The sequence below is a fragment of the Podarcis filfolensis genome, assembly GCF_964270895.1.
Source record: "Podarcis filfolensis genome assembly, chromosome: 6".
In the NCBI taxonomy this organism is placed as follows: domain Eukaryota; kingdom Metazoa; phylum Chordata; class Lepidosauria; order Squamata; family Lacertidae; genus Podarcis; species Podarcis filfolensis.
The window spans coordinates 26419391-26437019 of NC_139609.1; the positions used below are offsets into that span (position 1 = coordinate 26419391).

Genomic DNA, 17629 nt, shown 5'->3' on the forward strand with positions numbered 1-17629 from the left:
ATGTTTTGCTCTGATGTTGTCTCTGGCTATTTCATTTGAGGCTCTTTTTCTTCTCAGTTTCTGTTTGATTCTACTGCTTCTGGGCTTTCAACGCAGCTTTTACTCAGAAGGAAGTTCTACGGAATTCAATCAAACTTACTCCCAGGCTAGTAGGGTTATGATTACAGCCTAATTTGTGATACCAGACATTTTTTGATACCCTCCCCCAATCATTACCCATCTTGGACATTTTTTGAAAAGGTGGGGTGCAAATGTTTTACATATTATTTAGATCTTTACCAGCAACCCCTCAAAGGCTCTGGGTGGCATGCAATGTGATCTTAGGCAGGTTTATTTGCCTAACTCTAGGAGAAGTCACATCTTTAGAATATTTCCATCTTTGAAAAATGAAAGATTTTTGTGTGTTTTTCCTTCCCTTTACATTTTTGCCTTCATGACAAAAAAAGAAAAAGGGCAAGTCACAGAATCTCTTGCTGGGGGAGTGCAGCCTTCCAGGAATATTTTTTTCCTGGTTAGAGAGTGGAGGATATGTTTTATTGTATTTTTGATATTTTGTTGGGAGCCACCCAGAGTGGCTGGGGCAACCCAATCAGATGGATTATTATTATTATTATTATTATTATTATTATTATTATTATTATTCCTCTCGACTTTGCAGCCATGTGGAATGTATGTGTCTGTATATGTGTAGATGTGTGGTCTGATGAACTGCCTTCTTGTGAATGAATAAATGCACATACATGTGTTGTGTGTGTGTGTGTGTGAATAAATGCATGCATTTGTGAGTGCGTATGTGTGTGTGTGTGTATGAATAAATGCATGCATTTGTGAGTGTGTGAGTGTGTGAGTGTGTGTATGCACGCGCGCGCACACACACACACACACACACACACACACACACACCTGCTCTGAGCAACTGTCTTCCTATGAATGAATAAAACTGCAGCTGGCATCCTTGCATGCAGCAAAATCAATGAAGAATCCTGTGGCACCTTAAAGACTAACCAATGTTATTATGGCATGAACCTTTCTGAAGGAGAGCCCATTTAATCACATGCAATCCACTGGATCTGATGAAGTGGCCTCTAATCCACAAATTTTTTCTGCCATAATACAATGATGCTTTTAAGGTGCCACAATATGATTTTCCAGTTTTGCTGCTACAAACTAGCTTGACTGCCCTCCTCAGAACGTGTTTGTAGCAAGACTGCAGCATCCGCTTCTGGAAAAAAACCAACATTTGCCAGGTAAAACAGTGGCTCAGTGGCATATGCTGGCAAGGCAAAGCAAAGTTGCACTAATTCCCTTCCTTTGTTTTTCTCTCCTCTCGGGGGGTCAACTGTTCCAACAATTCAGACCACCAGCCTAGCAAGTGGAGATTTAGAAACTTACTAACTAATTACAGTGTTTACAATCCACAACCTGTTTGCTGGCACCGTCAAGCAAACCACAGCCTCTTGAGTGCACCAAAAGACACTTGCTGGCAGGAGTTTGTGAAGGTTCCAGGCTGGTTACATTAATTACTGTTAACTTAATTTTTATGCATCAGGCAGAAGCTTTTAACTGGCTGTTTGAGAGGATTAAAATCAGCCGTTTGTAAATGTTAAAGACACAGTGTCCCTGGTTAGGCAATCTGTACAACAGGATTTCGAGCAGGAAATTTGGTTGTAGGTTTTCACTTACTGCCAATTTTTTTTTGGGGGGGAGGCAATGAATGGGGATGGAAGGCATACAATTCCTGCCAAGAATGTTAATATCTTTTGTCTTCCCCCTGCAATAAAAGTACTAGCTCTAAAAAGATGTCTTGTTCAACAGCATCAATTTTAAAGGATGGTCCAACTAGTAACAGGGTGGTTCAATAGGTATTGTACCATGATACTTTATGTAGATAACACATATAGCCTTTACAACCCAAGCCAAAGAAAAACACAACAAATATTGGGTTAAACATTGGTAGGTTATCCAGGAGCAACCATATTCTTGGAGGACATGTCTTGGAGGACATTCACCCATTTCCCAGACTTCTATCTAGTCCCTGAAAGTTTATGATGATATGCCTTTCTGGACAGCAGGTTTATAACAAGATGGCAGAATTTGTGTGCTTTTTTAAAAAAGGAAGAGTGATACTGACTGAGTAGCAGACATTGTATGATTTGTATAGAGATAAGTCAGTATCTGGGTGTGGTTTGTATGTGTTAGTGGAAAGAGTGCTGCATTTTGTGAGACAGGGTGTGCCTTCGCAAGACAAAGGCTGAAGCTGGATGGGATCCCTGACTCTAAAGATGCATCAAAATGTTTTTGATTTGTTAGGATTTGATTGTTCTGTGGCACTGCATTGCATTGTAGTTTCTCACTTTCACTGCTGGTTCTAAGTACATACTGTATTGGAGATTTTGTAAACCACTTAGAGACCATCTTGAGTGTTAAGCGATGTATCAACAGTAAGAGTAGCTCTTTACAGCTGTGGAATACACTTCTCCATACGTAATCTCCAGCAATCTTAGACTGTGGACTTAATGGTGTTATGGGCTCTGCTGTAGATGGTAATGTGTGTTACTTTGCCAACTTCAAAATGTGGCAAACCAGAAATGGAAGACACTCTATATGCTGAAACAGAACAATGCCTGCTAGAACATCTGGGATCTATCACAATATCCCCTATTGTGTTTGGGGAGCCTCTTTCTGCTGCATGGCTCAAAATTCCTGTCCTACCATCACCTTTTAAATGGTGTTTCTGTGCACTGCTCTGGTTTCAGGGTTTTGTTGCGCTAGAAGCAACTTAGTCATGCTGGCCACATGGCCCGGAAAAACTGTCTGCGGACAAACACCAGCTCCCTTGGCCTGTAAAGCGAGATGAGCACTGCAACCCCCGAGTCGTCTGTGACTGGACTTAACTGTCACGGGTCCTTTACCTTTCACCATCACCATTAGGAATACATTCAGTCTTGGTGAGGACAACTACATTGTTGGGCTTTATGGCCATTCTGCACAGAGTTTGGAAGCCTCTTCCAAATGCCAAGCTCTGGAAAATGCAGAGGAACAACATCACTTTCCATTCCAAGACACACTGAGGCCTAGTCATGCCAGCTTCACAGCCTGTAGTTTGTTCTTCCATGCAATATCTTCTATAATAACCTTCCACGCATCTGCAGATCTAGCTATCTGTCTGTACCCACTGTCTCCTTTTAACCTGATGCTGTTGGGAAGTCATGAGGGTGTAGAAAACCATAGACTGGGTTAGAGAAGGACTTGCAATTCCTCAACCCTCCCTGTTAAGTATATTGGGAGGTATTACAGATTTCCCTTGCTTTAGGGAGTTGGGCTTTTGTAGCATCAGTATTATTACACCAGTCCTTACTGGTGCTGGGTTAGGTGGTATGAGATCATCAGCTGGGGATGGAGACCAGGGAAGCAATTCACATCCTGAGAGATCCTCTTGAAAGACAGATTGGCAGTGCCCCTTTGTCACTGCACAGAGTACATCAGATGGCAATAGAATAAAATTTGCATGAAATTTACTGTGAGCAACATTCTCTTTCGTCTCTTTGATTAAAATGTGATTGGGTCTGTCAGAGGCCACAGAAAGGTGCTTTGCGGAAAACCACACCTTCTCTCATTGAACCTCCTCAACACGCAGTGCGTGAACTCCAGAATGCAGCTTCTTTTCAAAACAATGGAAATCAAGGTGCTTTCATAAGACACACAGAATGCTTTTTGAAAACGTTAGCGTGTCTGCAGAGATGTCACTGATGTCTGCAATTATGCACACAAGAAACATTTCAGCTAGCTATCTAAATTAAGCACACACTTATGAGCCCCACCTTCCGCTGCCCCACTCCCGCACACCCTATTGAAGGTTGGAAGAGACCGGCCTACCACAGATGTGCCACTTCTCTCAAGTGATGCTAACATGCTTTTTAAAGGCTGCAATCCTTTATGTGCTTGCCTGGGAGTAAGCCCCACTCAGTGGGACTGCACAATCTGCACATTCTAAGGAGATGCGCATAGAATTGCACCAGAAGGGGGCATTTCACATGCACACATGATGTCCACCAGATCATTCATACTACACTCTGATGTAGTGTTTCCCACACTAGATATGGCAAAACAGCAATATTCACTGTCAGTGAAGAGTCTTTGTAGTGTATGCCATGTTCTACATCCACTGTCAAAGCCAGTGTGCCTCTGAATTCCGTTTTCCAGAAATTGCATGTGAGGTGAGGGCTGTTGTACTCAGATCCTGTTTGCAGACTTCTCCATGGGCATCTGGCTGGCCACTGGGAGAAAGGGATGCTGGACTATATGGGCCTTTGACCAATTTAGCAGGGCTCATATTCTTACTTCCCAGGGAGAGGGGGAAATTGGACAAATTTCTGATACATCTCTCTCTCTCTCTCTCTCTCTCTCTCTCTCTCTCTCTCTCAGCTGGAGAATTTCAGTACCTTCTCCATTCCATGAGTATATTTAGCAAAATTGGCTCCTCAGTTTCCTACCTAATAGGGTTCAACTGCTGATTTCATTCTTAATATTGTTTAATGTTATTTTAATGTTGTTGTAGGAAGCAATGGACCTGCCTACCTCCTTCCAGCTCTTCTCTCTTGGCCCATTCCTCTCTCTTAATCTACCAATATGACTTAACAGAGCTCCTTTCAACATTAAGTGAGCCGCTGTTTCTTTGCTGATAGTTTCATTTATAAGGAGTGCAACGTATTTCCAAAACATGCAAGACTACACACTTGGCCTGGGAATAAATCCCACACAATGGAACATCCTTCAGAGTCAACCTGCACATGATTGGGCTGAGAGAGAGAGAGAGAGAGAGAGAGAGAGAGAGAGAGAGAGAGAGAGAGATTTCACATTTGTCTTTGGGTTTTGTATTGTAGGAGTGCATTAACTGGGAGACCACTGCAGCTTGGTAGTGCAGACTTTACTATAGAGTGTGAGCTCCAATACAGGTGTGTGTGTGTGTGTGTGTGTGTGTGTGTGTGTCAAGATACATTCCTGGCCTCCCAGCCGCTATCTGGAAATTCAAGCAGCCCTTGAAAATACTGACGTGGCCATCGCTGCCATAAAGAATTTATGACCACACGCCTTTCAACTGCAGGCTTACACCTGACTGAAGAAAATGTTGCCTAGATGGACTTTAATCTACACATCACTTGTTGGGTAAGGATGGGCTGCTAGGTCAGAAAGACATGAAAGAGCATTTCCCACCTTCACATTGTGTCAGAATGCTACACTCCACAAAGGGCTTTTCAGTTTCCAAGCAGAGATCTTGGTTGCTCGTCACCATTGCCTATCATTTCTGCAAATAAAAGATGGGGAACTCATGGCTGTTCAGATGTTGCTGTGATTCCAGCTCCCGTTAGCCCCAGCCAACATGGCCAGTGATGATGGGAGCCATTGTACAACAACATCTGGAGGGCCACAGTTTCCTCTGCTTTAATGGACAGTTCTCTCTTCCTTGTACCTGACTCTGCTGGTCCAAAGAGTATAGATTTAAAACGTTGAATTTGCCTAATTTATCCTCCCTGCGAGTTCTCTGTCAAATCCCCACAGAGAAGAATGAATGCTTTCCACAAGCAGAGTGGAATCTCCTGCCCAGTAACGGAACCATGTATCACTTCCCCCCTCTAGAGAATGCCACAGCAGTCAATCCACTCACTGGCAGATGAATGTGGGGGCAGAGGGAGCGGTCTGCCCCGAGTGCCATCCTGGGGGGGGGGTGCCATCATGGCTGCCCCTGCCCCCCGGGATGCTTGGTGTTCCACGTACTCCTGGGACGCCTGGAGCTCGGCGCACACGCCCCCATGGGACATGTGCACACCACGCCCCCAGGTGTACACCGCTCCCAGTGCCGGAGCATGTAGCTCTGCCACTGAAGCCACTTCAGGAGTGAGGAACCTGTGGCCCTCCACACACTGGACTAAAGCTTCCACCATCCCTGGATATTAGCCATGCTGCCTGCAGGGGCAGATTTAGGGCTGTGCAAATGGTGCACATGCACTGGGTGCTAAGCTGAGGGGGTGCCATCTCAAAGCCCGTTAAGTGAGTCATTGAGCTTTGGGAAAGAGGCGTGAGGGCTCTGACAGAATCCTAGAGTCCTCCCACCTCTTCCTCAAAGCCTAGTTAATGCTTTCCCAGCTCTGGGAAGGAGTGTGTACCTGGACTCACATGTGCACAGCCAGCACTCGTGTATGTTCATATACACACTGCTGAGAGGTTTAAAGATCTTTTGCTGGAGTTCTGATGTGCGCTTGCCATGGATGTGTGTTAACCTTGTAACAGCGAGAAGTCTCTAGGACTCTCCAGAGCCTCGTGGGTCCTTCCCAAGGTTGGGTGCCTCCTTAGTCACCTTTGGGAAGGTAGCGCAAGGTCTGCAGTTATGTGTGAACAAATTTTTAGTCTCAAACAGGGTGCCATAGTTCCCAAGTTTGCCACTGTTGTCTAGGGCTGATGGAAGTTGGAGCTGAGCAACGTCTAGAGACCCACAGGTCCCCTATCCCTGATCTAGTTCCTGCAAAAGGGCACAACCCACTCAGAATTCAGACCCACAAAACGCTCAAAATGCCTGGGAACCGCACAAAAGCATAGCTAATTTCTTTCCTCATGAGCTGTTCCTTTGTGGACCGCCCCCACTTGCGACAAATTACAATTGACAAGAAATGCATGTTGATAGCTGAAACTGGATTTAAGCTCTGTTTACGGTAAATGGAAAAAGACTGTTTGGGTTGTGGCCAAAACTCAAGGATTATGGCTGATTATTGGCAGAAGAGCAGAAGAAACTGGCACGAATATTTATATATCTGCACTGTCTCACACTTGCTGATTGCTCCTGGTCTCCTATTCCAGAGGAAGTTGATGAATCAAAATCACTTTTAATTAAGAGAGAGAACAAAGACCATGGGCATCTGTTCTCCTCTAGGCCATCTATCGCTTGTCCCCAGCCCCGCCCTCCTTTGGAATGCAGCTGCACCTGAGGCCTGGCCAACCTTCCGGCAACCCATCCATAAATGGAAAGCAAAGAGACTACTGGCAGATGGGCATGTAAGACCTCCCTAGTGAGTTGCCCTCCATTAAGTAAAGTGATTTGGGGTGTTGCGATCATGTTTGGGTGGAGGTTGTTGGGAGAAATTTCTGGCACAGCGCTTAAAATATTTTGGCCAGTCTTGGGTTTCTGTTCACCTTGATTTAGGTGAAGGTAAATAATTTGGTGTTCCATCTGAGGTAGCCAGAAACCTTGGGCAGGCCCTCTCCATCGCTGTGTCTCAAAGCCGCCATATTTTCTCTTGTCCCTTGCCTTATTCTTCTTTGACCCTCGTTCAGCCAATATGTTTTGTGTCCCACTGTTTCTACTTGCTTCCTCTTTCTTATCCCATTGTGCCATCTCTATGCTGGCTTTTGCTCAGGGAAACCAGCTTCACCTTTTTTCTTCCTTTATCACCAATTCACACTCGAAAAGGAGGCATTGCTTTATTTATCAAAAATCCCACCTTTCTTCCCCAGAGTCCAGGACAGTGCGCCTAGAGTAATTGTTAATCTCATTGGATCTTCACAACAGTGTAAGCTAGGTTCAGTTGGGCATGTCAAAGGCCTTTTCAATGACCTTCAAAAAGGATTGATAGGATAGTTTGGCGAGAATATCACCTATAGCAAGAATTGAGAACCTGTAGCCCTTTAGGTATTGTTGGATTCCCAAGTCCCATCAGCCCACAGCCAGCATAGCCATTGGTCAGGGATGCTGGGAGTTGTAGTACATCAACATCTGAAGGACCAAAGGACCCCCAACCTTAATACAGCAGTACCTCAGGTTACAGACGCTTCAGGTTACATACACTTCAGGTTACAGACTCCGCTAACCCAGAAATAGTACCTTGGGTTAAGAACTTTGCTTCAGGATGAGAACAGAAATCACGCAGCGGCAGCGGGAGGCCCCATTAGCTAAAGTGCTACCTCAGGTTAAGAACAGTTTCAGGTTAAGAACGGACCTCCAGAACGAATGAAGTTCTTAACCCGATACAGCTTGAAGCCATGTCATTTGGTTTCAGATAATGCACAGTCAAAACAGGAAATATCCTGAGGATGAATGTCGGGGGCGGGGGGGGGGGGGAGAAAACACTGCTGCATTTGCCCATTTGGAAAGACTTTGCTTTAATGTGATTTTCTTATCTGACATATGCCAAATTACAGGAATTTAAGTCTAAATGTGGAACTGCATTGCCAGAGATCGGCCTGTTTTCCCCTGTCCATTTAAGCAGCATTAGAAGGGCTTGACCAAGGCTTCAGCTGGGAGGCCTTTGTGGCCGAGATGACAATCAGGCCTGTTCCAATGCTAATGTCACTGCCAATTAAATTAAGTAACCAATAAAGTAAGTGTTATGTACTGAGTTGAATAGGATCCAAACTGCAGCAGTCTGATTGGTCCTAGAACAATAGGATCCAAAAGGCAGCAGTCTGATTGGTCCTAGAACAATAGGATTCAGAATGCAGCAGTCTGATTGGTCCTAGAACAATGCAGCAGTATGATTGGTTGGCAGGAACCACCCAATCATGCTCCAGATAGAAGTGAATCCACAACCTGATTGGCATACAGTAGAATTCCGGAATTAGCCAATCATGTGCAGCCCATTGTGTAAATAATGTATATAAAGCAGATACCTTGAGGGGACTTTCATTCATTCCTCCTCACTACTATGAGCTGAATAAAGAGCATGAAATCACTTTGCGACTCTGAGTATATTTCAGTAAGGCTGAGATGTAGGGGATGAAGCCAGAGCACCTCGCACAAGCTGTAGTGTTGGCGCCTTTCTGTTTTATGTAACGTGGGTGCTACGGACAGCAAGCACTTAGCAACTCATGGCTATACGATAATCGGAAAAATACAGATCTGAAACCTCTAGCTGCGGATCCACATACCCACATTCTTAAAGCTAAGTGCTTAATGCCAGGTTAGATCAGGGCTTGCCTGTGAAAGCGCTGATGAGTCAGGGCGGATGTGAATCATCCATTTTGACCAGCTGCTCTGGCAACAACTGTAAATGGTAGGTGAGACACAGTATGGTTTGGCTGTGCTAAAAAGTGCCCTCCAATCCTTCAAAAATATTTATGTGCAGACAGATCCTGTCATTCAGTGGATCCGTGCACAGTTTCAACCATTTCTTACGGGCTCAGGAGTTCTGAAACGGGCTCTCCTATAAATATTGATGGAGATAAGACATTTGTGTGTCTGTATTCCCATCCCTTGCTTCTTGTCTTTCTCTCAGTTGACACCTATAAGAGAAACCTGTGCACCTTGAACTAAATCAGCCCAGTTCTCTGGTCCCAAACTTATATGCCAATTGGAAGACAGTAATCAATTAGCTGGTGCACTTTCCCCAATTTTTGTGATTCAGTTTCAGTTTTAAAAAGAGTGTACAAAAATAAAATATTGTGGTTTGGGGGAATGCACTGGAAAGTGTTCCCAGTGTGAAAATGCTAATAGATGTAAATAAAATGAAGAATGTTAATTAAATGCATATAAACAGTGTATGATTTGAATGTGAATTTATATGCGCTAAAAAAAACCTTCAACGAAAAGAAAACAGGGCAGAAGGGCTCTATGACTGAGTACACACAAGACTGACATGAAATGGAAGCAGCCTGGTCTGTTCACACCTAGCCTGAATATACAACATGGCTATAGTTTGTAAGCAAAGCCAACAAACTAAATTATCCAAGATTCCAAAAGTGATGTTTGACATTATTACAGCTTTAATTATTATTATCACTGCTATCACTAGTAGTAGAATTTTGCAAATGCTATAGCTTAGTCCCATCTGCCTCCCTTATAAGAAATAATACAAAGAGTCTAAAAAGATACCTCTTTATAAGCAGTGTGCTTGTTACCAGCAAATCTCTAATTGTACAGTTCTTGGCAAGAAGCATTTTTTAAGGAAGGGAAAGATTTCATCATGGTAGGAGAAAAACTGCATCCCTTTCCCCTCCCTTCGCAGTATCAAAATTTAGAATGTAAGCTCTGCAATGCACCATGTGGGCTATATATATCCTCCTCCTCCTTATCATCAACATCATCATCTGGATTTGTTAATATGACACTACTTGGAATACCCCCTTCCTGCATTTCTCTTCCCAGAAATGCTTTCATTAAATCCCTTCATTTTTCAGTGGGAACACCAGACAAGGGGGAACAGGAGTAAATATGGGACAAAGCACATTTCCAGAGTGACAGCCAAGGAGGTGACACTTGTCAGATTTCAGGAAGAGAAACAACAATATATTTCATATTAACTCCCTCATCTTATGTCGCTTCCAGATAACCCATTTATTGAGCATTCATTCAGATTTGTTTGCACAAAGTTTGCAGGGAGGTTAAATGATGCTGGTTGTTTATTGAGCTGATTTGTTTGTGGGGAGGTTATACAATGTTGCACCGAAAAAGGGCTGTTCCACACTTTCCAGTGTACTTTTAACATCACTTTCCTATTGGAAAAGAGCCCATTTTGAGGAGGGGAAGGCAATTTGTTGCGCAAGAGTGCTGAATCAACTTTAATTCTGCAACCTGAATTTGCCACCATATACCTGAATTTCACACCAAAATAGTGACAGTCTAGAAGCAACCCTGAACATACTGGGTGATATTCAATTAAGTTTTACTCACACTGAAATGAACATAACAAAATTAGGTCCATTAATTCCATTGGGACTAATTGAATTTAGTCAAATAACACTCATTTTCTCTGAAGTAAACCCTACTGGTTTCAACCGAGTTGATTTTTAAGTAAATAGTCTAAGGATTGAAGCCTAATTTTAATTTCCCAGCTAAATTTGTATGTGAAAAGTCCAAGTCAAGTAAATGACACGGGTTCAAAAATGTGGGTGATACATTGAGAGCTATATGTCTGGGTTGCTTGCCCCTTCTAGGCCATCTTAGTTCCTTTCTTTTGTTTTCTCCCACCCTCTCTCCCTTACACCACCTTACCTTGTATGTGTGCGTGTGTCCAAATGTTTATGAGCATCTTAAAAAGTGCAGGGGTTTAGGAGGGTGATGGAAACCCAACCACTGCTGTGTTTGCTTATTGACAGCTTCATTGTTCCAGACGCAAAGAACCATTTACTAACCACAGGATGTGCTTCTAACAGAGAAAGTCTGAAGGAAACAGATGAGATAACGGCAACAAGCACATGAGGGGTGTCTGAAAAGGAATGTATGCGACTATAATGCTCTGCGGTCCCCGTGAGCTGGTGGTGCTTTCAAACTGTGTGACTCTGGTGTGCTGAACTACGCTGAATGATAAGGTTGTTGCAGCTACATTCTCTGACAGGCTGGATCTTGCTTTGCAAGCATGCACATCGCCAAGGGAAGCTTGGGAGCACGCATCATGCATGGAAGATCTTGCTTGTGAACTAGCTGTAAGGCACGCAGAAGTCATAATATGGCCTGGGTTGCCAGTAGTACATGTGAAAAGCATCTAGGGGGCTTAGCAGAGCACAAGCTTAACATGAGTCAACAGTATGATGCAGCAGCAAAAGAAAGCTAATGTTATTCTTGGCTGCATTGACAGAAGTATAGTGCCCAGATCAAGGGAAATAATAGTACCACTATATCCTGCCTTGGGAAGACCACACCTGGAATACTATGTCCAGTTCTGGGTTACACAATTTAAGAAGGATATTGACAAGCTGGAACGTGTGCAGAAGAGGGCTACCAAGATGTTCAAGGGTCTGGAAACTAAGCCTTATAAGGAACTGTGAGGGAGTTGGATATGTTTAGCCTGGAAAAGAGGAAACTGAGAGGAGATATGATAACCACCTTCAAATATCTAAAGGGCTGTCACGTAGAAGATGGAACTAGCTTGTTTTCCCCTGCTCTGGAGGGTAGAGGCTTCAAGTTACAAGGAAGGAGATCCAGTCTAAACATCAGGAGGAGCTTTCACACAGCAAGGCCTGTTCGACAGGAAAACATATTCCCATGAGAGTTGGTGTACTCTCATCTCTTGGAGGTTTTTAAGTAGAGGTTGGATGACCACCTGTCATGTATGATCAAGCTGAGATTCCTGCTACCATTGTAGGGGATTGGACTAGATGACTCTTGGGATCCTTTCCAGCCCTACAATTCTATGATTCTATAGCCTATGAACAACTACTCACTTAGGACTCAGCTATACAGCTGCAAATAAAACCTTTTAAATGTGTTGCAAAGTGCAATATATAAACGTGACATGCAAGATTCAATGTATTTTTTCAAAACGTTTTTTTAAAAGCATTTTCATGGCATTTATTTATATGTGTGTATATTCCACCTGAGTATCGTTCCCCTCACTTGATATTGAATGCTGCTGCCAGGATAGACCATAGCTTCCCAGTTTTATGTTGGCTGCATTGACTGCCAGTTTGCTTCCAGGCTCAGTTCAAGGTGCTGGCTTTAGGCTTTTATAACCTGAAATGTCCTGGACCAGACTCTCTCAAGAATCCATTTAGATTAGGCTGCTTGGGGGTGTCCTTTAACCTCCAATGCCTTCCTTCTTGTCCTCTTGCTGACAGAATTATTAAGGTGGGCATTAAGTTTGGGGCCTGCCTGATCTGCTTTTTTATTGTTTGTATGTTAAATCACTTTTTCTTCTACTTGTTCACTTCTTTAAAGCCATCTTGAGTTAGTTGGTACCTAGAAAGGCAGGGTATGCACTGTGTGACACATTAATTACGATTGTACGCTTCATGTGTGCAGGAAGGCCTGTCTGTTGTTGCAAGGACTTCTGGGAGGTTTAATGAATTTATGTCCACACATTGAGACACATGGCACAAATGCAGACATTGTGGGATCACTGGGGAATGGGGAGAAGCAGACCTTCGAGTGTCAAGGATGAAGCTAGAGCTGTGTTCAAATGGCCCCTCAAAATTCTCTTCCCTATTTGCTGACAGAGAAATTTCACCAAATTTATTTGAGAATTTGTTGGGAAATTTTTCAGGAGTGGGGCTCACCTTTAACATAGCCTGATGTCCCACCTCACAATCAAGCCACCATTTTGCATCCTCCACAATTCCCTGAAACATCCTTCCTAAGCCATTTTGAGGGGAAACAACAACTGCCACAAAATTGAAAACTAAATGATGGAAAATCTTCAGGGAAGAATATGAAAAGTGGCCATCATTTTCTAGGGGGTGAGACAAAGAAACATCTCAGACATATTCTCAGAAATGTTTTCTGAGGCATTTTGGCCCGAAGGACAAGTTTTGCCCTCAGTGCAACTGTGTCCCCCAGTACAACAGCTTACTTTTATCCAGTAAATGGCCACCACAAAAGAAAAACAAAGGGAGTGCCTATAATACAACGCTGAGGTGAGGGCTAAACTGCCTCAAGCCCCAGGTGAGACCAGTACACAAGTACAGACTTAGCCTTTACCTCAGTTGCGTGTCCCAGATTGCAGACACATTAATTTTCTTCCCCAAAATGTAATGGCAGCAACTGAGAATAAATGTGTTTCTATAACCTCAGACCAATTTCTGGTTGTTGCTGTTTTACTCATGCTAGTTTCCTCAGTGCAATTTTTATGGTAAAATTGGTGCTGGAATTCCCATGACCACCTCTTTCATTCTCTGAGAATGGCAATGGTGCCCACCTGAGAGGTGCCAGAACTGAGTTCCAGCTAGTTCCGGCTCAAAAAAAAAAGTCCTGGTTCCCATATTTTTAAAACATTACATTTTTTATCTTGCCTTTCCTCCAAGGAGCTCAGGGTTGTGTCCAAGATTCTTCCTTACACCATGTTATCCTCATCACAATCATGTGAAGTAGGCCAAGCTAAGAGAGAGTCACTGGCCCAAGAGCACCCAGTGAGTGACATGATCCAATGGGGATTTGAACCTGAGTAATAATAATAATGTTATTATTATAGTAATTTATTATTTATACCCCGCCCATCTGGCTGGGTTTCCCCAACCACTCTGGGCAGCTCCCAACAGAATATTGAAACACGATTAAACATCAAACATTAAAAAATTCCCTAAATAGGGCTGCCTTCAGATGTCTTCTAAAATCAGATATTTGTTTATTTCCTTGACATCTGGTGGGAGGGCGTTCCACAGGGTGGGTGCCACTACCGAGAAGGCCCTCTGTCTGGTTCCCTGTAACCTCACTTCTCACAGTGAGGGAATCGCCAGAAGGCCCTTGGAGCTGGATCTCAGGGTCTGGGCTGAACAACGGGGGTGGAGATGCTCCTTCAAGTATACTGGGCCGAGGCCGTTTAGGGCTTTAAAGGTCAGCACCAACACTTTGAATTGTGCTCAGAAATGTACTGGGAGCCATTGTCGGTCTTTCAGGACCAGTGTTATATTGTCTCGGCAGCCACTCCCAGTGTCCCCATACTTAGTCAGATACACTAACCACTAAACCACACTGCCTATATTTCATGCTACTAAAGATTTATGCTGATGGGGGATCATATTCTGAGACCGACACATGCATCCATCCACGAATTCAAGAGCCGTTCCTTTTGTGCAAAGGCTAATTTAAGAGTGGCATCAAGTAGCAAAGAAAGCCCTAGAGATTCTCATATCAGTTGGAATGCATTTGCATAGGAAGAAAAGAAAAGAAAACTCTGGAAAGGCTACATCGGTTGAGCTGCAGTTAAGCGGGTAGGTGGGTGGAAGCCATATGGCTCATATTCCTCTGGCGACTCTCCTTCCTCCTTCACATGCCCAGATTGGAAGGTGCTAAGTTTCACTTCTCACATTTGGTATCACACATACTTTAATTCGGAAGGGACTCGTCCAATTTAGAATCTATCCAGCGGAGTCATTCCAGCCTCCTCATTTACCAGAAGTGTGTTTTATAGAGGATGGAAGAAAAAGCAAGAGAACACATGGACAAGCAGCGCAACTCCCTAGAATGAAGGCACTTGGACGAAGCCCACGGCCAGCTGTCAGAACAAGGCCCGTTTCAGTGGGTCTATTCTCAGTAAAACTTAGCTGAATAAAGTGGTACCTCGGGTTACAGACGCTTCAGGTTACAGACTCCGCTAACCCAGAAATAGTACCTCAGGTTAAGAACTTTGCTTCAGGATGAGAAGAGAAATCGTGTGGCAGCAGTGGGAGGCCCCATTAGCTAAAGTGGTACCTCAGGTTAAGAACAGTTTCAGGTTAAGAACAGACCTCCAGAACAAATTAAGTTCTTAACCCGAGGTACCACTGTACCACCCAATGTAAGACATCTTGCGCAATTTTGCTAGCCATTCAGACTTTTGTCTTGCGATCCGCCTTTCTGTTTTTGTTCAAGAAGGAGACATGAGAGCCGCTGAGGCCCAGATTCTCAATCAGTTCTGCACCCCAAACTGCATGCTGAGGTTTGACTGTGCTCTTTACAGAATCATGGCACAAACACAGTTCTGGCTAAACTTGACTCAGATCCTATTATTAGGGCATCATAACAAAGTCATGCACAGCCAGTAACCCAAACTAACATTGGACTTGGCTATGGTACAGCAGTGGTAAACTTGGAAGAAGATCAAATTGCTACTGTTCTACAGGTTAGGTACAAAGCCAAACCAGTTATTTCTTCTTTTGTGGTGAATATTTATTTCATTTTATTTACTCCCCTTTTTCCTTCCTTCACAAATTCCAATCACACACCCCGCTAGGACAATTTGCATCCTATGGTTGACTATTCAGGAGTAAGTTCCATTGAGTATAATTCAATACCCACTTTGGAAGCACCATTGAACTCAATAGGATTTACTCTTGTGTAAACAGGTACAGGCTTGCACTCTTAAATGCTTGGAAAGATGTGTCAGCGAAGCCTCTAAATTTAATTTGTGTACAGTAGCAATTTTTTCCCCTGCGACTACCTGTTCTGTAGACCAGGAGCCAAACTGCAAAAGAGTATTCCCTTTCTCTTCTTCCTCCCTGCCAGCTCATTCATAGATTAGTTGATTTTCTCTCTGTAGATCATAAGAGTCATTGCAAAACTGGCGAAAGGTTTTTTAATATTCTTCACCAGCAGAGATCTCTTTGAACACTGCAATCGATTTTCCTCCTCTTGCTGCATTAAAGTTTAGCCTCTTCCCCATCCCTCCCTGCCTGTGTTTTCGTAGTCGACTAGTAAAGGGCTCATCACTCACATTCTTTGCAAGCATCAGAAACCACATTATGTTTAACAAATAGCAGTTATTGCTTTCAAATTAGAGATGCCCCCCCTTAAATAAATATGGTTTTGACTTTTGAACTCGAGCTTCAGATATTTATTTTTCATGCCCCCAAATTGCAATTATTACATTAAAATGAGAACTGCATGAAAGAGAATGTCATCTTTAAGGAAAGAACAGAGACCGCCACCCATCCATAGAAGGTGCTGCAATTTCTATAGGTTGATGGCTCTAAATTCACAAGATTTTTGGATTTAACGAGAGGGGGGACCCTGCATTGTAGAAACACAGCAAATTTATATAGAAAAACCTGCAAAAAAAACTACCGAACATTGCCGAAACCACTACAACAGGGAAGGACCCTGAGAATCATCTAGCCCAAACCACTGCAATGCAGGAATATGCAGCTGTCCCATATGGGGATCAAACCTGCAACCTTGGCATTATCAGCACCACGCTCTAACCAACTGAGCTATATTACAGGATTGTTAATACAGTTGTTTTCTATTGTTCCCTTTTTCTTTTGCTCCATTGAGTCCTATCAGTGGCGTAGCGTGGGTTGTCAGCACCCGGGGCAAGGCAAGTAGTTTGCACCCCCTAGCCCGTGGATTTGCGCCCCCTAACCCGTGGATTTGCGCCCCCTAACCCGTGGATTTGCCCTAACCCCAGATGTTGCGCCCGGTGCGGCCGGCCCCCCTGCACCCCCCACGCTACGCCACTGAGTCCTATTGACTTGGATAAAAAAACAACAACATTTGAATATGAATATTTATAACACCCATCGCTGTTCTCTGCCCTCAGTTCATTTAGAAATGCCATCCAATGGTAGTGTTCTGGGGCTACCTAATTCTTCAAAGAATGCTATTACATTACAGTTGGGATTTTTTAAAAGTTATCCTCACTAATATAGTTGAAAAAGAAGGATCCCGTGATCTTTGGACCTTTTCATCAAGCTCCATATTATATTGCTATTTCCAGTTAATAGTGGGTAATTGCAAACTACACTCTCTAATAAGATGGGGGAAACAGCCCTAAATGAAAGCAAATTAGAATAAAGTATTTATTGTCTGTTGCGGCTTATTAAACACGATGCCAGAAATTTACCTGCGCAGTAATCCACACAGCCAGTGTCGTGTCTAAACAGAATCACGGCACTTAGCTGTAGAGTGTTAGCCCATCTGTGGGAACACATCAGTGTGCTAACTGCACAAAGGAATCTGGTTGTGTTAATGTGGCATGTATAGTGGGTGGTCAGGTTTAGAGTTGCCACTGGCTGCGGGGATCCCATGTGGAAAGTTAAAACACCCACAGTGTTTTAACTGCAAATAAAAAAGTAGCACAATTTTTGAGATTTTAGTTTATTGAGTGGGTAATCTCAGCTCCTGCCAACCTAGCAGTTCGAAAGCACGTCAAAGTGCAAGTAGCTAAATAGGTACCGCTCCAGCGGGAAGGTAAACGGCATTTGCGTGCACTGCTCTGGTTCGCCAGAAGCGGCT

General features: G+C 43.6%; 1 protein-coding gene and 1 long non-coding RNA gene across 8 annotated transcripts in view; one reads left to right on the forward strand and one right to left on the reverse strand.

Annotated features, from left to right (window-relative positions):
- The window catches only part of LOC310765590 (uncharacterized protein), an 84500-nt gene that overhangs the window by 33355 nt on the left and 33516 nt on the right, over positions 1–17629 (reverse strand). The window lies entirely within an intron of this gene.
- The window catches only part of LOC310765611, a 377156-nt gene continuing 365587 nt past the window's right edge, over positions 6061–17629 (forward strand). Inside the window, exons 1-2 of the long non-coding RNA XR_014549674.1 lie at positions 6061–6462; positions 6515–7826. This is a non-coding gene — a long non-coding RNA (uncharacterized lncRNA). The remainder of the gene's footprint in view (positions 6463–6514; positions 7827–17629) is intronic.